Source organism: Chrysemys picta, chromosome 18, assembly GCF_011386835.1.
Source record: "Chrysemys picta bellii isolate R12L10 chromosome 18, ASM1138683v2, whole genome shotgun sequence".
Taxonomy (NCBI): Eukaryota; Metazoa; Chordata; order Testudines; family Emydidae; genus Chrysemys; species Chrysemys picta.
The window spans coordinates 17,372,390-17,380,513 of NC_088808.1; the positions used below are offsets into that span (position 1 = coordinate 17,372,390).

The window sequence follows — 8,124 nt, forward strand, 5'->3', positions numbered from 1 at the left end:
ATGGGGAACTCTGTACTGGGAAGCAGTGACTCTGAAAAAGATTTAGGGGTTGTGATGGATAATCACTGAACATGAGCTCTAAGTGCAACATTAGGCATCCGATGAAGTGGGCATTCACCCACGAAAGCTTATGCTCCAATATATCTGTTAGTCTTAAAGGTGCCACAGGACTCTCTGTTGCTTTTTACAGATCCAGACTAACACGGCTACCCCTCTGATTATGGCCAAAGATGCTAATACGAGCCTTGGATCCATAACATGGAATCTTGAGCAGGAATAGAGTGGTTATTTTACCTCTGCATGGTATATCAGCAATGGCGCAACCATTGCTGATATACCATATCCAGTTCCAATGTCCAAGTTCAAGGAAGATATTGATAAATTGGAGGGGTTTCAAAGAAGAGCCATGAGAATGATTAAAGAATTAGAAAACCTGCTTTATAGCGATAGACTCCAGTGCCTCAATCTAGTTTAACAAAGAGAACGGTAAGGGTGACTTGATTACAGTCTATGAGTACCTACATGGGGAACAGATATTTAATAATGGGCTCTTCAATCTAGCAGACAAAGGTAGAACACAATTTAATGCCTTAAAGTTGAAACTAGACAAATTCAGACAGGCAATAAGGAATTTTTAACATAATAAGAATAATTAACCATTGGAACAATTTACCAAGGGTCATGGTGGATTCTCCATCACTGACAATTTTTAAATCAAGATTTAATGTTTTTCTAAAAGATCTGCTCTAGGTATTATTTCGGGGGAAGTCCTATGGCCTGTGTTATACAGGAGTTCAGACTAGGTCACAATGGTCTCTTGTGGCCTTGGCATTTATGACTCTATATTATTTCACTCAGAGGTTCCCAAACTGTGGTCCATGGAGCACTTCCTGGTGGTTGGCAGAAAGTTGGCTGCTCACACAGTGCTGATTCTCCTGTCTGTTTCTAGTTGCGACCTTGTATTAAAGATCACTGAAAATGCAATAAATTCCCAATGTTATTTTTCTACGTAGGCAATTGCTGTAGTTGCCTCAAGGCTGTTATGTGAGCATGAATGGGAGGGGAGGTGGTCCGATTGATTGTGAACATTGGATGAACGTAATCTTTGGCATTTAGTTTCTGGAAGTGTACATGAACATAAATGTCGAGGGGAAAAGCCAGTGTGAGGGCCCAGGTTTTTTTTTATAATGTCTATTTCATGTTTAGGATAATGAGGATGCCTGTAGCAAGCTGTGTTCTCTGTGCCTTTGTGACCCTCCAAAGCCAAAATCACCACATCTTGTGAAAACTAGTGCCAGTATTCACTGCCATTGCCCTATACTTGAACCCATGGATTAGGGCTGTAATTTTATAGCTTCATGCAACAGAAACCACCACATCCCCCCCCCCCATCCCTGGCAGGCCATACTTGCCATGGATGGGGCTGGAGAGCAGTGCTTTGCAGAGACGCTCCAAAACTGAAGTGTCAATAAGCATAACTTATTAAAAGCATTTATGGGAATATGGGAAGGGAGTTTTGAAATGTTTCTTTCCTTTTCCGTTGTGACCGTAAATCCCGTAGTGCATATATCTATTTTTATCAGCAGCTTGTGGCAGTGTAGCCTTGAAGGATGCCCCCTCCACATCCACAGAATGCCTGACACTGATGAGGAGGAGGACGGAGGAGGACATGTTTTTGTGAAATCCTGCAAGCCAGTGCTGCATTGTACCACGAACAAAGGGCTTGGAGAGTCAGTGTGACCGACAGCCTGGAGAAAGACAGCGAGAACAGGAAAAAGGCCCTAGAGTCCCAGTCAAGGAGCAAGAAATGCACCAGGACGTAATGCGTCTTTTCAGGCACCAAACCCAAATGCTTCAGATCCCGGTTGACCGACAGGTCCAAAAATCCTGGATTTCCCACCCTTTGCAGTCCTTGGAGAATTCCATGGTCACTGCTTCTTACACCCCCAATAGTCCATGTGGCATCATGGGATGCAGTTGGACCCCCTAGCACACCACGCTGGGGGACAGCAAGGAAAACCACAGCTTCACATATACTGACCCGTGAGAACCATGACTGGTGTACATGTAACCACAATGGACTACATTTGTTTACTGAAATGGATATACATTTGTACCTCCTTTTTAATTTAAATTTTCACCCTGTTAAGTTTTGTTAACATTTTGTATAGTATTGTACAGGGGTTTTTTTGTTTTGTTTTTTATACACAGATTTTCTGCACTTTTTTTTCACTCAAAGTTCTAGTTTTGGAGAATCAAATGATCTTTATTCACAACAAATATTGCAGAATGCATAGTGGTACTTAAAGCACATAGTACTTGTAAATGCACATCAAACACCACTGAATTTATAGCTTCAGGAAAACACCCAGCCATATTTATAAATGTGCAGCAAGCGAACACAATTCTTACCCAAAGCTCCAGGCTCAACAGAATAGATACCAATAGGCAAAGACCCACCAATATGTAATGTATATTACACAAGACAGACACAAGTCCTTGAAAGCAGCCTAGAACATTACTGTAACTGACTTAAAGTGCTCTTTCAAAGCCTCTCCCACCGCATAGCTCTGTGCTGGGCTCTTGGAAGAGCCCTGATGTCTGGCTGTTCAAAGTCAGCAGAGAGCTGCTCTACCTCCGCCCTCCACCTTGGCGGCAGCTTTTTCCCCTTTGCCTCACAGATATCACGCAGAACACAACAGGCTGTTATAGCCGTTCGGGTATTTTTCTCACTGAAATCCGTTCTAGTGGGTAAACACCGCTAGCGTTCCTTTAATTTACTAAAAGCACATTCAGTTATCATTCTGCACCTGCTGAGCGGTAGCTGAATCTTTCCTTGGTGCTGCTGACGGGGGGCAGGGGGTGTATGGCTTCGCGAGCAAGGGTGTGGGCTGCATCCCTCAGGATCCCTATTAGCATTTCAATATTGCCAGTGGTAATCTGCCTGTCTGGAAACAACATCCTTGGTTGCAGCTTTTTAAAAAGTCCAGTGTTCTTAAAGATGCGAGCGTCATGCATCTTCCCTGACCTGGCCACACTGAGGTTGACGAAGCATCCCCGATGCTCCACCAACGCTTGCATAACCATAGAAAAGTAGCCCTTTCTGTTGATGTACTCCATGGCAGGGTGAGCTGGTGCCGAAATAAGGATATGCATGCGGTCTATTGCCCCACTGCAGTTTGGGAACCCCATTGCTCCAATCCATCCCCTATGTCCTGCACATTGCTGGGAGTCCTCGTGCTGCATAGAAGGGTACGATTAATGGCCCTGCATACTTGCCAGACGATGGCCCCCACTGTGGATTTTCCACTTCCAAAGTGATTTCCCACTGACTGATTGCAAGCTTCCAGTGATTGCTGCTCCCTTCTCCATTGTCAATGCAGCTCTCATTCTGGTGCCCCTGTGTTGGAGAGCTGGGCACACGTGCAGGAATGTGCGTGGCCGTTTGCATGTGAAAGTTCTGCAGCCACTGCTTCTTGTCCCAAACTTGCATTACAATGCAATCCCAGCACTCAGTGCTTGTTTTTCAGGCCCAGAGTTGGCACTCCACCCTCTGCCGCTGCTTGGTGAATGCCACCAACAACTCTTACATTGTTTTTCACTATGTCCATCAGCAAACTGTCCTTGAAGATATCCTCATGTGCTCCGTTGTTGCAGTACGTCTGGTGGGTCTGCAAATACAGGTGAACTGTGCATCCTGTATTTGCAACATTCATGACAATAGTGCAAAGCTTTGCAGACTCCATTCTTCTGGCAGAGATGGCAGAGACTGCAAAGCAACACGTGGGTTTGTGGGGTTTTTTAAAAAACAGCATGAAAATTATAGGCTATGGATGGTATTATTGGCTGGAGAAAGTTGCATGCTGGGAACTGGACCCCTAGCTCCCAAAGAGACCTGGGCAAGTCATTCCTAAATCACAAAACATTGCAAAAATGTCTGAAAAGGCATTCTATTGGATGGTGGTGCACGGCACCTTAGGATACCTACCTGTGGTGCACCACGCTTTGCATCGATGCAAGCAGCCAAGTGTACACGGGCCCCAGCTACACACAAATTATGGTGGCTGTATGCCAGTGTAGACATGGCTTGAACCTGACCTCTGAGATTGAATACAGCTCACTCTTGTGTCTCAGTGAAGTTATGTGTCATTCTCCCCATAGAACTGGAGTGAGTGGAGTTTTGCCTGGATAGGCACTGCCAGATTGTTCCCTCAGGAGCTGGGAAATCATCTTGTTTCTTTGACACTCTAGATCTGTTTCTCCTCCCCTGCAAATTGCTTCTTTACTTGTTGTTTACTTGGCTGTTAAAACTGGCCCAAAGTTTCTATTCTTGCAGTGCCCTTTGGCTGTAACAAAATTGCAAATATTGCGCAAAAGCTTTCTCTCCACAGCTGTTCTTGTAAAAACTCCGGCAGCAACTGATTTCCCCCTCAGCTGCCCCTCTCTGCAGTGGATCAACTCTTTTATTTGTTTAAACTATGTATTCTTCACTTCCGCTCCATGTGATGCCTTGGGCTAAACATTTTAATCACTCCAGGCCAGCCTTTGCTGTTGTGTGTCAGTAGCAGTTCCTTCAACATGACCATCCATTCAATTTTCCTAGCTTTTGCGGTGATCCCTCTGGGATTCTGCTGGCCAGCAGCTTTCCAAGAGGTAAGTCTGACCTCCAGATTGCAAGAATGCTTTTCCCCCCTCTCTATAGAAATAGGACAATGTGCGTTAAAACCAAAATGTATCAAGCCCTGCTAATCAAGAAAGTACAACCATCTCCTCTGGGTGATCATTCTGTACTAAAGACATCAAAATGAAAATGAATAATAGTTAAATTGCTGAAGTTCTGCGCAGGGTGGGTGGTGCTGAATAAAGTTTTATTTCCATTTGTTTTTGCTTTGAAAATGTAAAGCTGCTGTTTTTCTTTTTGCAGAAATTTCTCAAGGCGTTGGATGCAGAAGACGTTTTCTCTTATTTTGGCACCAGTGCAGTCCTTGATGGTATGCAAGTCTTCTTCCTTCTGAATTTTGTAATGTGTCATCTTTGTAAATTTCTTTCTGATACTGTATAGTTGATATCAGTAAGCACACACTTTTATTGACATTAGCCCTGATCTGACCTGCAAACACTTATGCTTCTGATTGACTTTAGTAGTTTAGTTCAAGTGTGTAAATATTTGCAGAATTGAGTCTGTTATTTGGAAATCCGATCCAGTAATTCTTTTAGCACTTTTCTGTTTCACTTCCCCTTCTGCATATTGTTATTGTTTTAGTGCACAATTCATAGAAGGAAAGATTCTAAATAACCCTGGAACAGATCCAGATCAGCTGGGTACAAGAGTATAGACTATAATGATGATTTTATGTAAGTGTTTTTTGTAAACATTTCAAGAAAATATACTACTACATTTAGATTGATAATAATTCAGGATTAAGATACTGTTTAGATTTAGGCGAGATTCTCAGGGCAGGGACATTGTGTACTTACATGTTTGTACAGTACCTAGCAATAATAATTTTCACTTCTATCATGCTTTACATCTGATGAACTCAAAATATCTTACCTCTTTGTCAAGTAAATTGTTATCCCCATATACAAGTGGGGAAATGGGGGCACAGAGAGGTTACAAGTCTTGACCACGTTCACACAGCAAGTCAGTTTCAGTGCTAACAGGAGAACCTGGACCTCCTGATTACCAGTTCTGTGCTTTAGCTGCAAGGTGATATATCATCAGTTTCGGGGTTGATAACAACACAGAGGACCAGGGTTCTTGACATAATTAAAGGGAGAAGGCTCTTTGGAGAGTATTGTTTTTCATGGAAGCAGATAATTGTATTTATTTTCCCACGCATCGTTATTATTACTGTTAAGCATGTCTCTAATCCTAGTAATTTCTGGTATTTCTTCCAGTACCGGAATTTGTTATTGCTCAGCCAGCGTGTCCCTGTGAAGAGGACCAAGTTGAACCAAAATCTTGTAAAGTTCAACGCTGCTCCCTTAGGGCCTGGGGAGAACTCTACGCCTTTGAATTCCTAGAGGACCACGTCTTTCTTTCCTCTTCCTTCGTGAGCGATCGAAAGCTGAACTCCTCCGTTAGTTTACTAAAGCAATTCCCAGGCACCTGCGTTGCCGGTGGACAACTACTGCACCCTCCAGGGGCTGAATGTAGAGTCACTTACTGCGAAGGGCAGCTGGTGAGTATGCAGCATAGACTTTGAAATCAAAACATCGGCTGCATTTACAACCCCTAATGACCAACGATGTTTTGCCATGTGCACTTGGCCAGTTGTCTCAGCGTGAAGATCCAGGTGCCTAGAAAGCAAAGTGTCAGATCAGAAATAAGGGGTTAGAGCGAAATTCATTCCTGTGCAGAGAACCAGTGCGAGGACTACGCACTCCATAACAGTTCCACTTGGACCTTGAAGGCGTTGTGAGGAATGCTTGGGGTGGAAGTGGAACTTATGTGGTGCATAGGCCTGGTGCTGGCCCCTCTGCCTAGAGATGAGTTTCACCCTGAGCTTGGAATGGAAGAAAATGCCCTGCCCTCTCGAAAACATAAGGGGATTTACTTTTTATTTATTGGGTCCAAACTTCCTTCAAGGTCTCAGGGGGTTCAGATCAGTTTTACAGAAGTGAGGTTGAGCGGAGAAATTCAAATCCAAATTTCCTCCAGAGTTTGAAGGGTTTCTGATCCGGTACTGTGGCTCGGGACCATCTCTCCTAGTTAGATAGCACTGTGAAGGCATTTCAGAGAGTCCAGAAAAGTCAGTGTCATTGCTCTGAAGGGTTTGCAGTTCAGTACAGTATATGGGATCACAATTCTGCCATGAGAAAATGTAGAAACAGGCAAAGAAAGAAATAAGCCGCTCCCCCCACACCTGCTCAAAGGGAGGAAGGTCTTGAAACACTTATTTTTGGTCACCCCAGTGCTGCCTCACTGAGCCTCCAGTTGCTTAATTTTTCAGAGCTTTTGGTAACCTGACAGTTTGGTGTTCATCCAAATCCTTCTGCTAACGGGAGATCCCGATGATGTGTGAGGTACTCCACGGCAATACTTAGCGTTGATTTAATATCCTTTCCTATGAGGACCTGAAAGTGCTTTATAACATTAATGAACCAAGTGTCACACTGCCCTGAGGAAGGTAATAGTAACCCCGTTTTATAGACGAGAAAGCTGCGAGGATAATGACTCACCCAGTGTTACACAGCAAGTTCGTGGTGGAGTCAGGAACTGAATATAAGAAGCCTAAAACCCAGTCCCTTGCTCTAACCACTAGACCACACTCCCTCCTAGATCCTAGTAGGATCCTACCAATCACAAACAAACAGGAAGCCTTTGGTTTTGCATCCTGATGTGCTAAACATGTTCAGTCTTGCCTGGGTGCAGCACCCATTTGGGAAATCTTGGCAGTAAAGGGGAGAGCGGGAGGAGAGGTGGCCTGTGACTTTCTCTTGGTGGTGAATGCCTCTGGAATAACATAGGGGTGGGATTTTGCTTTCTTTAGCAAGGGGCTGTCATCATGAACGAGGAAAAGATTCACATCAGGCCTGTGAGAAGCAAACACCTGAATGTGCTGGAAGACCCCAGCCTCCCCAGACCCCACATCATCTTCAGAGCGGCAGGGAGAGGGACAAGGACGATAGGAGGTATTGGATGTCTTGGGGCCAAGAGAGGAACCCCTGGCCCAATTCTGCCCTCTCTTTTTGCCTGCAGTCAGTGGGGTTGTCTGAATGACGATGAGGGCAGGACTTGTTGCCGTCACAACGTGTAAATGGTGCTCTCATTGAGACTGTGTAGTCCAGGAGCACTGTCTGTGCCTTGGAGAAGAGGCCGAGCTGCAGTCTATCACTCTCCTGTCTGCTTTCACCGTTGCTAAAACAACATATAGCCTCAGTAAGGACTCAGGATTTATCTTGGTCGGATAGGCATGGCCTTGTCACTCACCAGTTACTGCCAAACACAAGAGCAAAGAGATATGAACTTCAGCTGAGGATGAGTCAGGACTCAGGGTATGTAGGTGGGATATCTTGTGCATGATAAATTACCAAGGGAGGCAGCAGCAGCTACTAGAAATCAGGGCAGATGGGAATTAGCTAAGTGTCTGGAGGAAGCAATGTATTGCTCATAAGTGT

General features: G+C 44.4%; 1 protein-coding gene across 1 annotated transcript in view; it reads left to right on the forward strand.

Moving 5' to 3' along the window:
* Positions 1-1,308: 1,308 nt before the first annotated feature.
* The window catches only part of LOC135976492 (spidroin-1-like), a 925,731-nt gene continuing 918,915 nt past the window's right edge, over positions 1,309-8,124 (forward strand). Inside the window, exon 1 of the mRNA XM_065572401.1 lies at positions 1,309-3,062. The gene's annotated coding sequence lies outside the window, so the exon portion shown is untranslated. The remainder of the gene's footprint in view (positions 3,063-8,124) is intronic.